Source organism: Diuraphis noxia, unplaced genomic scaffold (assembly GCF_037042655.1).
Source record: "Diuraphis noxia isolate RWA-SAM2 unplaced genomic scaffold, SU_Dnox_SAM2 contig0003, whole genome shotgun sequence".
Taxonomy (NCBI): domain Eukaryota; kingdom Metazoa; phylum Arthropoda; class Insecta; order Hemiptera; family Aphididae; genus Diuraphis; species Diuraphis noxia.
This window is the reverse complement of record NW_028301713.1, coordinates 37292059-37316326: the sequence shown is the minus strand read 5'-3', so window position 1 is coordinate 37316326 and position 24268 is coordinate 37292059. Positions and strand designations below refer to the sequence as shown.

General features: G+C 33.2%; 1 long non-coding RNA gene across 1 annotated transcript in view; it reads left to right on the top strand.

Annotated features, from left to right (window-relative positions):
* The window catches only part of LOC107165347 (uncharacterized), an 83819-nt gene that overhangs the window by 55696 nt on the left and 3855 nt on the right, over positions 1–24268 (top strand). The window contains exons 6-7 of the long non-coding RNA XR_001506085.2: positions 1357–1479; positions 10172–10515. This is a non-coding gene — a long non-coding RNA (uncharacterized LOC107165347). The remainder of the gene's footprint in view (positions 1–1356; positions 1480–10171; positions 10516–24268) is intronic.

The following is a 24268-nucleotide window of genomic DNA, read 5'->3' as shown; positions in this document are numbered from 1 at the left end:
CTTCGGGCATCAATCATCCCCGGCGATATCCTCCGTAACGGCTCACCCTTACACCTACACGCCTCATGTCGATCCCGTACATTCGTCAATATTGTACACACAACAACCCCCAAAACCACAGCCCCCCTCCTCCACTCGACCCCACCAACCACTGGCAAAGGCACCACAGCTGAGGTCCCTGATATATTTTATCATTCTACTTTTTACACGCATCATTGAAATTATAAGTATAAGTTCAGACCAATCAAACAATAGGGACCTAATAGGTACTAATAAAATTGTCTAATATTTCGCTTATGATTGTGTGTGTTTGTTCGTCCGAAATTCACTCCTACAACATCATAGCTGACCATAATATTATTGATTATCGCTGTTGGATCTTTAAACAAAAAAAAACATATTTTTAAGTTAATCTCGTAAAAATAAGTCTCAAAATAAGATATCAGTTTGAACATAGTCTTACCACCCCTGCAGCTATTTATATATTATATAATATACGTTTAATACCTATCTACCATGCAATAGGGTTTCTTCACGTGTATTATATTATCGACGTTTGAAAATGAGAATGTGGTATAGGATAAGGGCTAAGCAACCACGTGACATTGAATTATAGAGGGGAAAGTATCGACCCTAGGCGTGCGCATGCTCGGGATATATACAGAATACCATTGCACACTCCACTTCTCCAAGATGGAGCTAATTTATTTTCTCTAGATGCCTCTTTGTTAATCTTAAACAACATAACATATAAATAATAAAATAAGAATTTTGTCTTAAAAAATTGGCCTGTAAAAATAGAAATTGTTGTAATTTATTGAATTCTTCTGATATCTTATAAGAATTAATAATTATATAGACAAGTTCAAAATCCTAGAAATGTTTTTCTGTAAAATGGTTGATGCTTATAAATGTTATATTTTAAACGTTTAACTAGCATGACTATGTACGTACAAAAATAAATATAAAATACCACGCTATATCGATGATCTTAGTGGACTCCGGTTCATGAACAAATCGGTGACATCGGTTTTTGAACTATATTATAACAATACAATATTTAATATTATATTCTACCGAGATGGACAATGCATCTGCGAATAAAAAATATGAATACGTTGCAATTCTGCTTACCTATATTATATTTATTGTAGAATCCTTCGCGTTTCGAAGAATATCCAATGTTGTCTGAAAATCGCAATATTATTATATTTTAATAATAATATTGTGTTGAACAGTTTCCAAGAAAATATCATGTTTGTGACTTGACGTTATAACACAATAAGGACCTTACTTTAAGAGTATTACAGTTTAAATTCTATATTATATTATAATGTTGCTTTTTTTCTGTTATAGATTCACAGTCGTAATCAAAGCTATTCTCACGAACTGTTGAGTGGCGACGAAAAAAACCATATTCTTCCGAAGAACCCAATGCGATTTGTCGAATGTCAGTGTGCCGCCAGACGCAGACGATCGGTAAGTACGATAATTATTAGGGTTCAAAAATGTCATCAAATTTTTTTTTGAAATATTTCATTTTTATGAAAAATAACAAGAAATAATTTTAATTTAAATCTAGAGTGGAAATGTAATTGAAATTTTCTTTACATACCAAGTACCTACATTATACAAATTACATAAAATTCATATAAGTATACTTAAAAATGATTCAAAACACAAGAATTACCTTATCAATTTCTTAATTCGTGTTTATTTAATATTTTATAATGATCTATGAGTTAAAACTTTATATAGTATTCCTATTTGTATTCAAATAAAACAAAGATTGTATATTTATTAAATACTTAATACAATAGTATTATTATAATTTATAATTTACAGCCTATAGGGCTAATATAATATTACATTTGTATATTAATATATTATTATGAATATAATAATATATAAATAGGTATTATATTATATTAGCAATTATCGTTATAATTTATATAAACATCAAAGAAAAACATAATCGTAAACCGATAATCACTAATCAACTTACAATAAAATCAGTGTGACTATTTAGTGATGACTTTGTCAAACATACCAAAAATAAAAATAAAAATAGATATCAAAATATTATATTTTTCAATATTTCATACTCATAACCCTAACGATAATATTAGTCATTAGATTATTAATTATGGTTGATTTCTGTAAACCTACGATCTATTCGATTTCTAAGCGAACTTGTACCGTTGTACCACTCTCGTCGTGTTATTGTTATAATTATGATTATTATTAGGAGGTACACACGTGTGTGAATTTTAATGTTGATTGATATTATGACGTAAATAAGACCGTTCTCGAAAAGCGATCAGGATTTCGTAACTGTTTACGGTACAGTTCTATTTATGGTGACTTATTTATTATTTTCCATCGACCACACCACGACGAGTAAAAATATATCGTTTTTAAAAAAAATTTATTATTTTTATATACATTACCCATCACGCATATACTATACGCACACACATACACACATATGATATATATTTACATTTTATATATTAATAGCGTATTCCGTATTCGCTGTAATGCATATGCAAACAATATTATATATATATACGATTACAAGTATCTTATTCTCCAAACACCCGTTTCCAACCATTCAAATAATAATAATAATGATAATAATTTTAATAGTACTAGATAGTACTTCCCTAAATAGTACTTGATTATATATCATTTATTATAATATGATATAATTATTAATTATTGTCTTACTCTCCTCCAACCAACCCTAATTTTATAAACCTCCTCCAGACTCCTCACTCGTCTGCAGATTCGTCTTGCAACGGTGTTTATTCGAAATGTGTTAATTAAAAGTGACGCGAGTGTATGGCACACGATATCCGTATTGCATAAAATGACATCCGTTCTGGTTTTTGATACGTAAACAAATCTCTTTCAATCGACGTTTTTTTTTTCAATTATTATTTTTTAACACTCCGTTGGCCGGTATACATAGTGTATCGGTCCTCAAAGCTGGACCGGTGCCCGGAACTGGAACGAGTTCGAATGGAGCTCGCGTATAAACATATCACCGAGTGCCAAACTGAATATGTGTATACGTTATTATTAATATATGTATATACTTTTTTTTTTAAATTTATCATCTGGTGTTCATATTTTTAGCTTTGAGTACATTAGCAATTTCATGTACATTATTCTGGTGCAATATTACATTGATAGACTGGGCGGGATAATAGTTGTTGCGTTGGTAGTGCACTACAGCATAATAACATAGTGTCATTACGTATTTTATTTTTATTACTTGCATCAGTAATGGTGAAGGTACAACTGCACGAACAACTCATCGATTTTTTCCTTTTTTCTTTTCTCATTTTATAATTCTACGGTTTCTCATTTTGTAAAACGCCAGCAGTCTCTATATCGAGGGCTCTCATCAATCAAGACTCGAACGTGGTAAAAATCGAGCTCCGACAGTTAAAACTTGTCACGCAACCCTCATTTTGCCCCCGACCGACGCCGACTACACTTTCTATCTCTATCTTCCCGTCAGTGTTCCGAGACTTTATCTTTAATTAAAAAGGTCTTTCGATGTATAAAATGTATATCCATATACATATATATATATATATATAGTGTTACGCCGTGATGCACTGCAATGTATGCTTTGTGTGTGCGCGTGCGAAAAGTTTCTTATTTTCCCAATTAATATAAAAGCAGTGTCGCCAGACTGGCTCGATCATTATGAAGATACCCCGTTTAGTAGTCCCCAGAGATCCCCGCGATCCCTTATTACTGAGTGGTGTTTTTTTCTTTTTCCATAAATATAGTAAATCAATATAATAATGATGAGCGAATATTGCTGCTACCATCACGTACCTACCTATAATATATATATATTATATATTCTCCAAATAAATTATGCATGTATTAAAATAATTAATTAAATCTAATAAGATACACGACTCTCAATAGTCTCAATTATCTATATTAATAACGCATTTACTTATATTATAAATAAAAAATATTTTTTATTGTAAATAGTATAGTATAAAATAATAACCCACCTGCAGTTTTTATAATTATGTCTGATGTTTGTACTGTTTGTTGCTTAATAGTCCAGCATTCCCCGAGTCTCTTTATGATTGTATTATATCATAAAACATAGACTTATGTTATACAGATTTCATAAATTGTATCAAATGTTGATCTGGCTTGAAGTGTATGTATCATATCTCATATTAATTTGATGTTGTTGATCATCAATATACTCGAATTCTATCGTCACCTGATCACCATTGGAAGAAATCTGTATTCGAATCAACTTTAATTCAATTACTACCATTATATTTAAATTGATTTATTCACTATAATGATTATTTGTTTGATACGTTATGATAGATGAATTATTCAGTATATACTGGTCATAAAAATAAAATACATAGTTTCAACAAGGTAAATATTTGGATAGACACAAATTCAAATTATCATTCTAAAAAAATGTATAAAAGAGTCATTTAATTTCTACTAAAAAATTATTTTCGTACATTTTATTGGTTTCTTATGACAGCATTTTTAACTTCTTAGTCCTTAAACAGTATATTTTAATATAATATTACATTATTACAAAGCAGAGTCGATGTCACTATCCCACCGACCGCTAAAAGTTTAGAAATCAGACGGCTCGGAGTTAAACTTCATTACGCGTCGGCATCCGGCCAAAAGTTAAGTAGATATATACTCCTCTTTTTCCTTATCTTACCCTAGTTTGCTGTCGGCGTTTATACACTCCCATATGTGTGTGTGTTGTACGTATTCAATTAAATTATCCTACACTCTACCACCATTGTGCGAGGAGGTGGGGAAACGCGTGTGAGATGATGCCGCCGCCTTTGCAAAACACGCGAGAGTTGAGGACTATGCGGAAGTAGTTCCGGTTCGCGAACTGCCAAAAGGTTTTCCGGTTTCTCTGTGTCGGCTCCGTTAACGAGATAAAACCCATCTCCGAACAAACTTATATGAAACTGTATAGTGTGCGGTGCCTGAACAGTAGACAATGTAGTAGTAATGTTGTCGCCGTATAAGCATTATAACGAATTCATCGCACCAACGATGAAAACATTATTTTATGGATCACATATACATAAAGTGAATTTAATAATACCTATGTATATTATATTAACTTCTTAGAAACTCTAAGACAGAGCAAAGGTCCCGTTTATATGTCACTCATTAACGCGCGCTCCAACGTATCTGCAGTATACGTTGACTCAAAACATTTGCGATTATATTATACCTGCAGTCATGAGGACTTTGCGCGCGAAGAATGTAATCGTGACTCGAAAGATGGATGGTCGCTTTCCCTTGCTAAAACCCACCAAAAGTTTACGGAGCCATTCCAAATGTGTTCGAATAGTTCGGTTAAACCCGTATACAATGCCAAAATTTCAGTACCTAAGTCGATCATCTCACATCCATGAGAAAAATTAAATTATACAAATGGGTATTACAGAGCTTTGTCTTTTCCTAATATAAAACAACTATTGAAGCGTAGGTACCTATATTATACTTTGTTTCTTACTATCGATTATGTTTCCGATCTTGAGCATGACAAATATTCGAATTCTGTTTTAAGTTTTACTCATACCCTAATATTAAATTCTGGTCTTTGGGAATTTTCACACAGATATTTCGTATCTGCAGTAATAATAACACGTCCACCGTTCGTTTTTTTTCACTGTATTCATCACGAAGCTCGAGAAATCGGTTAAAAAGTCTACATATAAAAGAATCGGTGGAACAGGAAAGATAATACTGTTATTTTTCAGCATGCAATTATTTTTAGCAGAAAGCAGTATAAATAAATTTAAAAAAAAAAATATGCAAATATAAAGCATCGACGACTGACGATTGTTCGTGAAATACACGGTGGTCGGCTCGTTGGTGTGAACGCGCGATGGCGATAAGGCAGCCGTTGTCGTCTCCCGGCAGCATAAATCAACGCCTCGAAAGTGGAAGGCCGCGGCATACTAATCGAGTACCTATTCGAGCATATGTACGTACTGATGGAGTGGGGTCACAGTTCATAATAATTCCGATAAAAGAAAATATATAGACGTTTGGATTAAAAATGTCTCATTATTATTATATCGAATCCGGACGCTGCACTATAATAATATTAGGTGTACTACACCGCGCAATGTTTATGGTAATAATAATCATTATTATAGCAGTATAATTTAGTACCTATGGCTACTACCAATATCGAAAGGCTACCATCGCGAATCCGAAATGAGATCGGATGGCGGGAGGTATAATATGGTATACTTTTATATTATCATTGTTATAATTCAACGAGGTATATATAGCCGAATAATGGTGAGTATATATATTTTATATTATAAGCATAGAGTGGAGGTGTACGTATTGCATATATACTTATTTTTATTTTTTACGGCTCTGGCAAAAGTCACGTACTGCGATTTAATTGCGCGTGGCGGGCGTAGAGCTTCAATCGTAAACTATATTATTTTCTTATCACGTTTTTTGTTTCTTCGTCGTTGAGGGGAGAAAAACAGCAATGCCGAGCACACCCTGCACCCCACGCTTTCATATCGCACGTTATATGTATACATACTTATGTATATTGGTATCCTATATATATGTGTGTGTGTGTGTTTAATATTAGGTACAATCGCAATTTTTCTCATACTGTATATTATTATAACAATGGACGGATAATAATAATATTCTACACACTATCGCGACGACTACGACAACGTGGAGGCACGTCCCCTTACTCGAGTTACGGAAGCGTGCGATTTAATTGATAGTCGTATTATATATTATATAATATATTAAACTTATACCTATATATATATAGATATAACGATTAGATAATTTAAACCGATTAGGCCATGGAACTTGAAAAAACTGTAAAACTTAGACCAAATTTAATTAACTATATATTGCAACGCGCCAACGCGGCATATGTTTAAAAAATTTCAAAATCATGTCAAATTATTTTTATATATTGAACGGATGAAGGTAGTAGTGTATAACAGTACCACATCGTGTCTCTTAAATCATAGTATAGACTAATACTGAAGGGCCATACATCACTATACATATATATTATTATATTGGTAAAATATTGTGGTGTATAACATAATAATACGAACATATTCTATTGAGTGTTTGAAAAATATAGAAAATTTTAAATACAATTGTAAACATTTTTTTCTCTTAAGAACTCTGTTATCCTTGTCAATCTATTATCTAAATAATATTGTTTTCAAGTAGCAGATTAAAAATTAAAATATAGTTAACATTTTAAATACGAGTAGGTATGAAAAATAATGTATAGGTTTTTTTTCAACTGTATAAGATATACTAATATGTACCTAACTAAAAAATATAATGTATATAATATATTATGTTTATTTTTTTTTTGACGTATCTGTCTTTAAAGTTGGTGCTGTGTATGTGTGTGTGTGTGTGTTATATATATATATATATATATATAGAGAGAGAGAGAGAGTATTGGTTGAATAATTTTCATGCTGCTAAAATGATTTATTTCGATTCTGAGCTGCGTGCGTGGGCAACTGTACAATGCATCGTACACATTTATAATGGGTATATACATTAATCGATAAACACTCGTCGCAGCCATCTTTCACCAACGCCCGTTGAACATATTTTTTTTACAAAACTTTTTTTCAACGAAACACATCTCTTATATAGATTGTCATGGTGCAGGACCTTTATTTTTAACGTAGTCGACGAGGCCATCGTCGACACTCGTGCCACTACACTACACTGTACACGTACACTTGTCTGTAAGCATTCAAGCACGATGATGATAATAATAATAATAATAATAATGCATCGTATCTATAGTAAATTCATATTCCAATCGTTATACATACGAAAATGAGTATTCGCCAAAATATGTGTCACTTTTTTTTGTCGCAAAATAATGCAATGTCGATTCTGAACCACCATAGCAATAGTAATAATTATTAAAGTATATAAAATAAGAAATCACAATAATCCGTGGGAAACGTTAAAACAGTAAAATCACACAGTTTTTCCACGTCGGTGATACACAATATAACGTACCTATCTATAAAATATTACAATGTATTAATATTATAAATTATAATATAATATTATTCTCAGTGAACTCTTGCATGCGATATTCTGTTCTAGCATTGTCTCCGGACGAATTGAACGCACTTATACGACCAATTCGTTAAAATAATAATAATAATATATGTATAGTATAGGCGCACGATCAGCGCGATCACCATTTAGATCATTAGATCATTTGATCTTGTGACAGACACGAGCTGCTGGTAATGTGTATCTATAGGAGTCATAGTATACCTATATAATTACCACTACCACGATTGTGTTTCGTTTGCAACCACATTGGAGTTTGGTTAGAAAAAAAAAAACAATGGCATGATCCATATTTTAACATAAGCCTTTTACTATTTCAAAAAATACTAACGTTTTTGAAAATATTTCTACTGAATAATTTTTAGTCATTGCAAAACAATATTTATGATTATGATAATAATTTTTTGATTGTTATAATGTTGTAAGTATTTTACTATTTTTATCGAAACAGTACGTTTTCAATTTCAATTTCTATTTTCATGTAAAGAATTTAAGACGCGTATTTTCGTTAAAAAAAGTATAAAATTAAAAAATTATAACAATATAAAATAATAAAAACGTAGGTAATTCTTTCAGAAAATTCTGATTTTCTAATGACTTAAAATTGTGTTAAATAAAAATTTTCAAAAACGTATTAATAGTTTTTGAAATAATGAATGTCACGTTTTAAATGGATTATCCTGCATACATAATAAAATCGAGTCGTCTTACGTTTGGTCGTTTTATATTATAATATATTATTGTGTATATCTGGCTATCGGACGAACGTTTATTTCGTTATTGTACTTGTTCGTTTACGGCGGTGACTGCGTGGAAATTTTGTTTTTTCATTTTTAAAACGCGTCTAACCCTGTCCGCGCGCACGCGAGATAACATCGCGGCTGACACGCGTACGCATGGCGAAATCATACTGACTTAGGAGGAGGACAGCCACGGCGTATATACCTACATCGTTATTCCTATGTATTATGTATATTGTTATTTTTCATTATTATTATTATTTTTTTTTTTACCATTACCGTTTCTTTGTCGAAGTGAAGCAGGCGACGGCGCCGCCATTGAGAGAGTATTTTTTTATATATGTTTATATAATATACCTATGTAGATATGCTCACATACCATAATATTCGTATGCGCGTGAACGTTTTTCGAAATGTAAACGACCAACCGGAGCTGAAACATAATATAACGACGTTATTTTCGGGCGGTGTAAATCTAAAATAATTTAAACGCATATTTTGAACGACGTATTTTATATATTTTATAAAAACAAAGTCCGAATTAACGACACACATATTTACATTTTAGTGCGGTCTTACTTAGGTAAATATATTATTATCAACACGCATTTCATAAATAATAATAATATGTTTATATCGGTGTGGCGTGCGCTCATTTTATCTTTCCACCAAATTGTACATATTATCCATTGTATTAAGTAATTAATAGTAACACAATCTATTAAATCATATAATATCATATAAGCACTAGCTGTTTGTAGACATTTCAATAGGTATCTATGCAATTGCATGACTATTGAATCGTACCTACTTCTTCAAATTTAATGTATATAAATTCGTTACCTTTGTGTTTTAATTTTGAGAATAGATTATTTTCTATACTAATTAATTTTTTAACGATATATATTTCCCAGCTCTGATTGTAATGCATGAAAACGCATATAAAACTCGTTTCCTCATCAGCAGAGAAAGAGAGATAAAGATAAAGATAAAGATAAATAAATAAAGATAAACAGATTATAAATTAGATATTTACTGAAACATTTTATATTAATACCACTCACGTCTCACGTTATATATAAATATAACATAAGTATATAGCTTAAGAATGTAGGTACAATATTATAAATGACAAAACTTAAATTTCTATGTCATAATGTATGTATATTATTATACAAGCATGATGATGACATGACGATGATGATCTATCTATGTGTGTGGTTTGTGTACACCAACGTATTTAACCCTGTGATCTTTTGATTTTGCAGACGGTTATCACTCTCTGTTGGCGGAATTCGGAGGCTGAGCGAACGTTCCTAGACCTGGTTGTATAATTGCATTCCACACGGTGCCGCTACAAAATAAACGATCAACATTTTACCGATGAAATACCACCAATGTCGCCTGTCATGGCCACAAAAAAAAAACTCACTCAAGTCCAGTACATCAATGATAATAATTATAACAAAAACGACGACAGCAACAAAAACAATATAACGCAGTACAGAGAGACAAAAATTTCTAGAATCGCAACTATTGTCGTCGTCAAATTCAATGGATGATTGATTCCTGTCCAGAGAGGAGTGACTTTCAGTAACGAACAAACGAACAGGTAAACGTTTTAGGTTTTCGATAATATTTTAATAATAAAGACAACGTCACGACAAAAGCATACTTCTCGTCCCCGCACAATGGTTGAGGTGCTGCGCCCACGTCGTTTTTGTTTCAATAATGATGTCGTTTCACGTGAACTCGAAACTTTTGTTAGACATTTCAGTTTGCGTAAAGATTTTTAAATTTTCATTATTTTTCCGCTCACGTTAATTACAATAATATTATAATGGTTACGTGTTAACTGGTCGTTCCAAAATTTCAGAACTTACCGTTTAAAAACCACATTATCGTAAAATCGTATTCCACTGCAGCTGTGTGCTACTTTTTCTATAGCCATCATATCTCACAGTTTTAAATAGCTAAACGATATGATAAAATATCAAATTCAAAATTAAACCAATATAAATAAAAAATATAAAAACGACGAATATTATACTATATATAGGTAGGTACCTAATATTTATACAAATATAATTTACAACCATCCTGAATGGGGGTTCGACTTGCGATCTCTATTAGTTTGATCGTTTAACACTATTAATTATAATTAGGGATACTAGGATTTATATGCATTTGCATGTTTTTTTCCTTAAGTCCAAATTGATTGGTTTTCAGATTTGTCCACGATTTGGCTTATTCTCGTTTAAATAAGACCAATTTTTTTTTGCATATTTTTGCATATTTTGGACATAATGCATATAATTGCATATTCATAGATTTTTTAGGATTCGATAATTTTTAACTAACGTTTTTTGATTTTTATAAGTTATTGTTAATTTTAAATGGTACTTCACGAAACCGACAGTTTTTGGTAATAATTTGTATTAGTACGTCATGTGTTGCGAAAATGTGTGCGGACGTTTATACTTAATAATTTTAATGGTTTTAATAACAGTGTCCAGTATGCCGAAAGTTCAAAGTGAAAGTGCCAAGTTACGTCTAATTAAACTAATATTTAATGTAATAATATGAGCTAATAATAAATTATGAATTATAATAAATAATAATAAAAATTTGTTTTTGCATATTTTTGCATGTTTTAGTAAATAAAATGCATATTTCACAATTTTTTATTGCATATAAATCCTAGCCCTAATTATAATACTCTGCAGTGAGTGCATAGCAGATAACGTTAAGCTATCGCGACTGCAGTTCCTACGAAAAAGTTCATTTGAATTAAATATACCTTACAAATAATAATTAAATAATATTAGAGTATAATATAATTACGAAGTCTGTCGGCGGAGACATAGACTAGAGACGAAAGAAACGTTTAACCATTTTCTTCAAGACTCTGACGTGTTTTTCCAACAACCATTGTGCGCGTTAGGGCGTAAGAGCGCTAGAACGTCGCTGGTGTCATGAGGGGGTGGTGGTGGTGGTGGTGGCGGCGTGAAACCGTATAGACACAGTGTCGCGTGCGATTTAAGTGGCGATGGCGGCGATGTTATACGGTAATAATAATTATTACGACGTTCACGTGGGTCACATATCATGACTACGATGACGTCTCATATCGCAGTCGTCGTGAAAACACAAACGAAATACAACAGATAATAATAATAATAATAATAATAATAATAATAATAATGATAATATGGCACCGTAGCAACGCGGCAGTGTTGGCGGTTGAATAACCTCATCGCATCCCGGTACAGTCGTTGTTCTAATAGTTTCGACGTCGTTTCCTGCGCCGCCGCGAGTTGATTAAACGTCGTCATCATCACGCTCCAGTTTCGTGCAGATCTCGTATCGCGAGTCCGACCGACCGTGTGCATTTCGTTTTAAGATGTATAACATTATACACATTTCCACCGCAAGTGGAACGCGAATGGCGACGGCGGTGTGTGCGACGGTAATCTAATATATCGCGTCCAGACTGCAATATTACCATATATAATATATAATAATATTATATTATTATATACTATTTTAATGTACGTGCAATATTATAATATATTATTACTATATACTGCTGTCACTATTATGATACTCAGCTAGGAGATGGTGGTATATATGATATTACACGCAACTATCGCAGCAGCAGTTATACGATATGTATATGATGTATATTATAAAATATGATGACGATGTCTTAGAGAACCTACTTGCAACGATAGTATTATTATGATGTTCGCGTTTTTCCGATATTTTATTATACATCGTTTTGCCGACCCGAGAAAGGCTCTTTATATTATATACATATAGTAGCATATAATATATACATTATAATAATATTATACTGCGGTGCGATAGACCGCGATGGGAAGGACTGACGCCGCTGATGAATCTTCGAGGACTACAACGGGCTCGTGACCGGATCTCGTGGATAATCGTGATCGTTGAAAACATTTTAGAACAGTGAAACGAAATTAGGCTCATTGCTGAAACGTGTAATAATGTAATATATAGGTATACGAAAACTGCCGTGGTCTCGGGTAACCTAAGGGCACTGTTTGGCGTTTGCAATGATTTCTCGATTCGGTGGAGAATAGTGTGGCCGTTTTGATTGTGACTATAGTCTCTATAGGGTTGGGATTTCTTCAATACACTTTGCATTGTTCACCAAACCTATCGTGAACTAACGTTAAAATATGAAAATAATTATTTATTCAGATTTAAAGTCCACAAAAAGACTTTAAATTGTGCAGTAGGTACTTAAAAACTTTTTTTTTTTGATTTAATAAAAATAATTTTTGGTTCAAAACTTGTTTTAAATAAAAATATTTAAGTCATTAATTATAGGTGCGTTATTTCTATTTTTAGGACATTATAAATGACATAATATAGCATTATGACGATACCTATAGTGAATCGGCGACCTATAGTGAATCACACTCCTATTTATTAACGCCGTTCCAAGCAGATAATCACTCGTATAAAGTCTACTGCTATACTTACCATCCATCAGTATTCAGTAGCATATATAGAAATAATATTCGGGGTGGGCTTTAATACCTATATAGCAACTAACAATAATGATCTTATACCTAGAGGCTACTATATATTTAACAGTTAAGACTGTAATTTCGGGAGGGGCGGCAGCCCACTAGGTCACCCCTCCCCCCTCCCTATATACGTCACTACTTAACATATTGTATACATAATAAACTATAATGACTAATAAGTAAAGACAGTTTGTAATGGGATAGCTGTTGGAAGCCTTTTTTGTTTTTGTTTAAACATTGAGTGTTTTTGGTACCTATAGTTTGTACTAATGAATAATTTACGATCGGATATCATGCCAGAAATAATAACAAATAGGTATTAGTAACTGTACGATTTTACATGTCTCTACAGGTTCCGTTTCAAAGCCGACCATTGTAATATGTTATGCGATGCTTATAAACTTAGCATATAATATTATAATATTATAATATTATCTAAACACTCTACCAGCACAGTATGTATATATATTATAAGTACTTCCGTGGTATGATAAAAAAAAAAATCGTCCGATAGAATTCGCGTCGATCAAATATGAAATTCAAATGAAGCCACTGCCGGCACGTGCGGCGTTTCGCCATATTTTCACGCGTCGAGGCGCGCATAGTACACGATTTTCGCGGTCTCTCTCTCTATCTTTCTCTCTTTCCCTTTCCACACTCTCATCCTCTCTGTTTTCTCGTCCATCTCTCTCGCGTTCTGTCTCTCTCCCGCTCTCTCCTTCTCTCTCTCAAGCTCACTCCTACCGGTCCACCGTTGATCATTCGCCGTTTGGCCGTCGTCAGGCGTGCTCGTCGTGCCGAAAAAAACGAACGTCCTGCAGTTGTCGATTATCGTCCATTACCATCACCATCATCAAAGATCGACCGCCGTACAATGATTTTAGGTAATTAAAATATTTTTTTTTTTTTAAGTATATTATTTTTTTGCTTTTGTTTCTTTAAAAACCCGATTGCGATATGTGGTTTTTATTTAACCGAACCGTCACGCGTCGATCGTATATCCGGACTATGTATGAAACGGGCATGTTACATATTACGTATTATACATTACGACGTGTGTTTCAATACAAAATGTACAAACGACTATTTTTCTCAACATGATCCATTCATTTGACGTTTCCCATTTCCACGTCTACCTGCTCTATATTGTATACATGCACTGGAACCGACTAAATTGAGCTTAACTGCCGTCCACGGGGTTTAAAGGATGATATAGTTTGAGTCTGAAAATTCACATAATCATTGTAATATGCCAGCAACATAATCCCGATAATATTAATTAATTGCGAGTATTACCATAATATTACATAATATTAGAAGGCTTTTGTGGTTACATTATGGTATAGTATATATGTATACAATATAAAATAATATACGTGCAAGCAATCCGGTCTATGTAAAGTTTTTCTATTATTCAAGTATATAATACAGCTTTTACTTCTTTTTTTCTTTTGTTTTTCTTTTCCTTTTCTCTTCTACAGAAAAACGCACATAAAACTTTTACGTAAAAGAAACTGTAAATGTATAAATATACGTTCAAGTATTGTTATTTCTTTGCTTGTCGGTTTTCTTGAGTGCCCCATCACCTAATGTTTTTTTTTTTATATTATTTATTCCTTCTCGCGCACTTTATTTATCATCCGAAAATCTTCTTATACTGATTTATAAAACGGGAACGAGACCAAATTTGAAATTCGCTGAAAGTTAATCCAAGAATACTTTTTGTATTAACATTTTTATGTTTGGTTTTTTTTTTTTATTTCATTGTACTCGAAAGTCCGCGTCTTAATTCAATAACCAAAATACTTATTACATTTACATAATGGAAATTATTTTGTTTTGAAATGATGTTTAATTTTTTTTCATTATTTATGCCTTAGTATGCATTTCGTCGCTCCTCCAATAGTCGTTTTTCCTGCTGTCGATTAATAATGGAATATTTAAATGTCATTTTATACCCTATTGTATTATAACGTACGATATTATCGTGAGGTATATATATATGTGTGTGTGTAATATAATAATGCATATTCCGTAGCGCGAGTGTTTCTTCATTGATGGGAAAGTTATCGACTCGCGTTTGCGGAATTTTAAAGAACAGAGAGGGATTGGTTATAGAGAATTGACGCCGAGGGGGAAGAAATGAAAAAAAGCGTAAAATGCGTTGCTCGAAAAACATGTAATAATAATAATCGTGCCGACACCCCTATTCTCACACGTATCCACATATATTATGTATATATTATTATATGTATATATATTGTTGAACGAAAGTTTTGCCACAAATGAAACTCGCCGTAGTGTTAAAAATTCCTGCAAAAGCATTCATTAAAATGTTTTTCGTTATACGTGTATGTGGTAGTATGTTTCAGTATCTTACACAGCCTTTGTTCAACGCATTCATTTTTAGACTTAGTTCGTTTCTTTATGTTACATCACACGTGAATGGGTTTCGGTCAAAACTGCCGTAAAATTTAACGACCTATTCCTCTATATATAATACCCTTTATGCACCAGTATTTTAGCCAGTAAAAAACTATATAGAATAATAATATAGTTCTTCTTAACTTTTTTTTTCATCGTAAACTCATATCGAAGACGTTGTGTGCAAATACGTCACGATACGACGACCGATTTGAGATATTTCTCAACGGTGCAAATACGGAAACGTTATAATAAAAAGCACGGATCTGCAGTGGGTTTTCGTTTTCTCATAAATCGTAATCGTCCAGCATAACGGGATTTAGGCCCAGAAGGGGATGGACAACCCAGTCATATTCTTATAAACCCTCCTCCTTGAGTGTATATTATGATATATTATTATTATTATATTGTACAATTTCTCTCCCGGGACGCATCGTAAAAAACGTTAGGACACTTAATAATACTATTTCAATATAATCATGCCCAAAATATGATATTATAATATATATATATATATACTGTTATATGAATTATTATTATAATTAATAATATTATTAGTGTACAATTAGATCACATCGTCGCCAAACGTCCAGTTGTTACAACGCAGCGATTGCTGAACCCCGATTAGAATAACATTATGTATAAACCGGCCATAAATATAATATTTTACAGTATAGTATAATAACATTGCATAGTAGGCAGGCGTGCTGTGGCACGTAGGCGTTATACATATTATAATAAAGTTATCATAACGGTTTGGCAGAATAAATTCAAAATTAAATTTTACTCGGACCGTATAAAATAATTTATCAGGTGTCTCGGCCAAGGCACCAAGCGTTTCAAAGCAGCAGCGTATTATATTTTGAGTGTGTATAATGTGTATGTGTGAGTGTGTGTGCAAGCGCGCGCGCTAAGTCCATGATGATATATTATTTTAAATGGATATTTTAAGAACGGGCCGTCGTATACTTGCCAGAAAATTGATTGTTTTTGTTTTCATAATATATAAAGTATTTGATAAATATTTGTGAATGTGATCCATCTGGTCGACGGTAGTGAACATAATAAGATAGCTTAAAATAAACCGTCGATTTGACGTAGCATGTGTGTTTCAGGCTTATAGGTTCAGCTTATTCCCTTGGATACGGTTGGTTATATCTATATTATTATTTACATATTACACAGGGCACTTTTTAGAGCTTTAATTTGTAACACAAAATATAATACATTATGGCAAACTTTATTTAATTTTTTTATTTAAGTAGCTGTTATTACTTATAGCGGTTAACGCCTCATGAAAATAGATATTATTATATAGTTTGTATCCATAACGTTGCGTTTTCATATCGTCCAAAAGTTCCTAGAAAAAAAAATATATAATATAGTTACAGCATCCTATTTTACATGTGCATATTATATACGAGCGATAACGCGGCGTCGACACCGCCCGCCCGCGCGCGCGTCACGTCATATTATATTTTTTTAGTCAGCTCTCCACCCCCTCCTCACATGGCCTGTCAGTCCACCCACGCGTCCGACTGGCGCGTGTGCCGCACCTGAGTCGCGACTGCACAACCACCGCAGCGTATAATCCGGCGGGTTAGCCACACACGACCGTATAACATGATGTATTATAATATAGTACCTAAGTATAATAATAATATTATCGTAAACATACAAAACGGTATAATTTATTGGCCACTGTCATTCCAGCTGCCAACGCGTCACACGGCGTTGCACAAACACATCGGTACGCGGCTGTCGAATGTAACATTATATATTATTGTTATTATAGTGACAAACGGCGGCGGCGGCAGTGGCAGTGGATTCTATAATATTATTATTATTATTCCTCTTCGTTATCTGACGCGGTCAAATCCTCCGCACAGGAACCCGTGACATCTGCGACGATGATTTATTATAATATTGCCGTAAGCGAAAAATATGAGATCGACAAAATGTATGCCTTTAGTTTGGCATTAAAAATATGTACTATGTATATTGTTTCACTTAGTAGGTTGAACGTGTTTCGAGCTAATTATAATTAAGATATTGAGCTTGGAGTTAGAGACTTTTCAAATAAATATATATAAATACATATTAATATCCTAGAATGATATGATTTGTTTTCGCAATGCATACAAATAAAAAATGTTTTATTCTGACAGTTTATTACTTTTAAAGTTTGTAAAATATGGAGTTCGATTTTGGCTCATTATTTTATGTAAAGCACATTTTCGAGTGTCATGAAATTTCGCATATAAAATCGCTAACGAGTATATTTTTTAGCATTACAACACTCGAACTTCGATATCGACATATTATATGCCTTTGTGAAATTTATTTCCCCTTACTTTCCTAACTTATTCTCCGGTTCCGGTATCTCGGCCTCCCCGTAGAAAGACCACATTGTCTTTTTCTCTCGTCTTCGGTTCGATTTGTGCAATCTACTCTCTGTTACAACTCCATCAATTCATCTCCCCTCTACAAATAAACTATGGTATATAGTAGGAATACACCTTTGAAGCCAACTGCTGCATTGACTTTTTTTTACATTCATCTTGAATCAAGTTTCCCGTATTTCAGGCGATATCTCCGTTTTTTTTTTTTAAATTGGGTCCTGCGCTCCGTCCGATATTGAACCTTTTGTTGATTTTTGTTCACCTCTCATCATAATATTTCATTCACAATATATCTTCAAAGACTCCGGGAAGTAGCCTGCGGGATTATCTGCAGTATCAAAATATCTAATGAATATTCTCAGCGCTCATTTCCAATTGCACAATTTTATAAGTTCTCTAAACTACCGAACGTCGATATAGACCATTTTCAAATTATATCATTAAATTCTTTCGACTGTATTACTAACTGAAAAAATAATAATTTTATTATATAACGCGTGATATTGTCTACTCTCTGTTTATCACCCCTACCGTGTACCATCAAAGAAACAGCGGCGTTAGACTTTGTTTTTTTTATTTCGATTCCATAGAAGTGAGTGCGCGTGATAAACGACAGATGGCCTATTTAATATCTATATACCCATGGTCCAAGTATATGGTGTATTTCTACGTAAAAACATGTATAAGTATGTGTTAGTGCATATATGTCTTCATGCCTGGTGTGTGCACGCGTGTGTATACATATACACGAGACTATAAGGAACAACGGGCTCGTGATTGGGTGAGGTTGGTTGGGAGGGGTTGAAATCTTTTTCCGATCCCTGAAACAATACGACACGCGGCGACTAGACTACACTTAGCGAGCGTCTATTCCCCTTTAAACAGGAGCCAACGCGATATCCCGCGGCCACCGACTGCTACAGCTGCCAACCCGCGGAGAAAATATAAAAATCCCTGATGCGAATCTGTCGCTCGCGTGTCATTCGTTTCATGTATGCATTGCCATGACACTGCGGCATAGGATCTGGCGAGGAAGAGGTTTTTTTATGTACGCTATTATTATTATTATTATTATTTTATTCATTCCAAGAACCGTGTACACACATCAACGGGTCGTAAAAAACTGTCTTCTTTATACCCCGTGGTCGTAGCGTATAACGTAAACTATATTATTACATTATACGTAGAAACTAAATATTATATATATATCATATATGTATACAAAAATATCGTATTCAACCTACACGTGCGGTGTTGCCGGACTGTAATAATACACCGCCATTGCGATACACGTATATAATATGTGTATATATATATACAAACAGTCGGTTGAGCCCCGTCGGGGCTCGTTTTCAGGGAGTCGACGAGTACGCGACGGCCACAGCGTTTTTACGCGCCTCATACCGTGGCGAGTTTTATCGACGTTTTACGTCCGTCGTTTATACCCCAAACGACGGCACCGCGCAGAGCACTTTATATTATGTTATTATTATTATATTCCCCGGCGGGCACGTTAAAGCGGATATGGTTTCCGACGGTCGGTTTGTTGCTATATATATATATATATATATAATATTCTATATATATATATATATATATATAATATTATATATACGTAAACTATATAATATTATATAATATGTATTGGTACATATATAAATAAACGCAAAACTGATTTATATCGTGAAATAAAATCGACTCGCGCGAACTACGATCGTGGATGATGAAAAGCACTATAAGCGTGCAGATACTCCCGCTGAGCGATACTCTCAAATAATAATAACAAAAACAAGTGTTGCGTTTCCTATAAGTATATAGATTCTACAAAATATGTTGGTCTGTGCCTCTAAGGGTGAGACATTGTTTCGGAATTTCAGTTATTCTTTCTATCTCTCTTTACCATTATAAGATTGTATTTGGGATAAAACAAATAAAGAACTCGTCCAACCGTCCCTTCGCTAAGTCCCACCAAGAATAAAATTGATCGTTTTACCTCTCGACCGACAACTTTCATTATAATAATAATATAGAACCCTATCTTCTCTGTTTTCGATTAACAATTCTGTTGTTCCGCATTTATATGTATTATATAAGCATCAGAAAAACAAGACCGAAAAATGTAACAAATAAAAAAAACGTCTGTAAAAATTCTTTTATCTTCTTTTTCATTCGCTACTCCTCTTAAATATTTATTTCGTAAACTTTTTACATAGCAATATGAGAAATAGCCAAAAAATATAGGATGAGTTTGTGTACTTTAGAACGAAAAGACAATCCCACTAAACAGTGGTTATATTATAATTATATTACATTTTTTTCTCAAGAAATACATTTAAGGTTCACATTTATTAAACATTAAATAAATATAAAACCTTAGTTGTTTTTTAAATTAACTAAAAAATAAGAATATTCCACCGAAAATGTATATTTAATATCGATTACGGTATTACATTATCAAACAAATAACAGTAGTAAAAAAATTGTAAGATAGAATAGATGTTTCTCGAAAATTCAATTCATTAAGTACAATAAATTATTAAAAATAATAACAACATAAAATAAATGTGTTTCTTAGTTTTTTAGTCAATAGGTATATATTATTTACGTCTTACACGAATCATTAATGGCAAATATTATAGATTGTCCAACTTCTAGCATTAATTAATAATATAACATATGTAGGCAATGTTCGAAGAATAACTAAACCACAAAAAACTCTTGGGTCTAAATACGAATAACCCTTCAAGGGTATTTAAAATAAATATGTATTCATTGATATTGACGTCATCCAATTTGTAATTAAATATTCATTGTGCACGTATGTTAAACAAAAATATTATACACTGAGTACACCGTCAGTAGGTTTTAATCAAACCGGATCTGCCCACTTGAATAGTATCATTATCGGTCTTGTTATTATAATTATTATGATGTATGATTTAATGATTGTCCGGTCAAAATTAATTACTCATGTACTAGATATACGTCCAAGAGCTACGTGTGTATAACGATAAACAGAATCAGTCAATTCCCACGATAACTCAATAACAAAATATAACCATTTATGGATAGATAAATATATGCATTATGCAGTACCTATATTTATAATTTATATGATTATAATATTAAGCTCTTAGAGTAGAATGAATAATATCAAAAGATCTATTTATTTCTTGTTTTTTATTTTATTAATTATTATCATTAAGATCATTATCGTGTGGGTATAAAGTATATTGAAATAAATTGAATGCATTTGTTGCAATAAACCGTCGTGTTGGACACTCGGTGTTCAGAAGTATTCTGTTTTGTATCATTGTATCAATCAATTTCTAGTGTAATGCATCATATAATATTATACGATCGAACAGTAATAATTTTATTTTTACGTTTCGTGTGATGGTTCGTCGTATACATTTACAAGGTACAACGTGTTGCTTTTGAGTGCAAAACTACATAAGCTCATGGCAAGTGGAAAATTTAACGGTAAGAGCAAACCCATTCTGTTGAAGTTAAATCATTGAGTCGACTTTCTGTGATAGGTCGCAAGAAATCCTGAGATACGCGTATAGATACATTTAGAGATATTATGTTGAACGGCGATGATGAGTATATGAGCAAAACCTCATATACTTCCGACATGACTTGTGGTTTTAAAAATTAAAAAAACATCTCTTGCACCGTTTCCACGCATTTTAATATATTTTATAAAAGCTTATATTATTTATATCATATACATATATTATAGAAGCGATGTACAAACTATCCGTGTTGAATCATTTGCCGAAATCGCCAGCAGATTGAAAACACTTTACAAACGCTGTCTGAGAAACTACTCGCCCGCCCACCATTAGGTAGTATAATAAATGGACTTAAGGCAGTAATAACCATACTCTTCTGCTGCAGCGGTGACGTGATATATTTAATAATATTGTGGAAATCTCTAAAAACTCGAATGCCCAACACGATACAATTTTCGGTCGATTGACCATCGCAGTTATTTCCGTTTCCTTTTTGCCACTGCCACATTTATATTATATATCATATATAATATTATGTGGTGATAATAATAATATAATTCTAAATGCAATCGTTTATTCGATCGATCGGAGTAAGTATATAGGTCCATTTGGAAAACACCCTTGTTGTTGTGTGTTTACTCGCGCGGACAACAAATGGACGCGTTTTAACTTCATCTTTTAATACGCACGCACTCACTTTAATATCATGGAAAATAAGTATACTAGACTTGTCGTATATAGTATTACTCGCTATAATACAGCCCGGCGTAGTGGTTGAGTGACGGACTGCAGGTTTAGAAATTCGGTTAAGTACAAAACCCTTCCCTTCCTTAACCCACTACAACAGATGTGATCTATGGGGAAGATAATTCATGAATGTTTCATTTCGCTCTCGTATCACTCGGTCTTTTGTCGAACAGTTTTTCTAGAGTATATTATATACGATACGATGATAGAATACAACATCCCGGCCTGTGAAACCGATTACCTACGCTGTAGTTTTCAAAATATCATTTCAGACGTAGCCTTACTTTAATTATTTTAAAATGTCATGAATCATATATCTTTACCGAGTAAATAATTTACTATGAAATGATAAAATATGAAGATGTATTACTATGTAACAAAAAATAATGAATTTTTACGGTGGATTATGTGTAATGTAGGTAATCGATTTATGATGGAGATCGCCATTTCGTTAGTAAAAAATAATTGTAATTCAATGATCTTTAAAGCGTTCCACCACAATGTGTTTTCTACCAAACAGTTTGGTTCAGATGAATTATATGGAGTTCCGCGATATATTGCACGAACAGACTGCGACGGTCTTAGCTATTTCAAAGTCGTCAAGCTTTTGACTTTTCCAAAAATTGGCAAATTTCGAAAATATAAACAATCTGGCTGCCAGTCGTAACAAAGGAGCTCGTTCATAATTTTATGTCAAAAGTGAATTTCGGGGGGAAATAATGTAATTTATCGATTCCAGAATCTCTTTTCGTAGTTCGTGCGCTGCAATAAGTTATTTCTCGCGGGACGTACACACACACAGTCGTAATTCCGTGCGCTGTCGAGAACCGACAGACCGGCGCGACGATAACAGATCATCCGTTTTGTTCTATTTTCGACGACGCACAACGATAAATACAATAAAAAATATTTGTGTGTACCATATCATCCATACCGTCTAAACGCCACGGCGATCATCAATAACCGAGAAAACGCTGAACGGTACGACGCTTTGTGTACGACGAAAAGCTTTCTTTTTTCATGGTTAATTTATTTTATTTTTTATTTATAACATTGACAAACTAGTTTTCGCGGGAACTCCCTTCCCCGCCCCCACATCATCACCACGCAAGCGCACGGACAATGTTAGATATAGTACTATATATATTATTATATGTAGTACCGCAAACGTTTACCAACTGCGTGTGAGTGTGTGCAGCTCTCAGTAAAAATATACTGCACACACAAACACATTTTACACTATATATTATAATGTTTATACTCATACGCGTGCACGTAATATTATAATCGTGAACTTGACTGGTCACGACAATGCAACGCCTCGAGGTCTCGATGTATACAGCGTATAATATCGTAACGGTATACACTATACAGTATTATTATTACTATTACTGCAAGTTGGCCGATGCAGAAAAGCGCATTAGTTAGCGCGCGATGGCCATTACTATTATTATTATTATTATTATTAAAATTACTACTACTACTCCTACTACTACTACTACTACTACTACTACTACTATCAACCGTCGTGATTGTGTATTTGTGCACCCTGCCCTGGCGTTTAATACATCGATTTGGACGGCGTATTAGCCGCGACGAAGCTGCATACACGCCACAATAATATTACTATACACGGCTGGTGCGCTGTTGTAAACGGGAACGTTGCTGGCTTATAAATCTGCTCGGTGTTATTATCCTATCTCCTACACCCG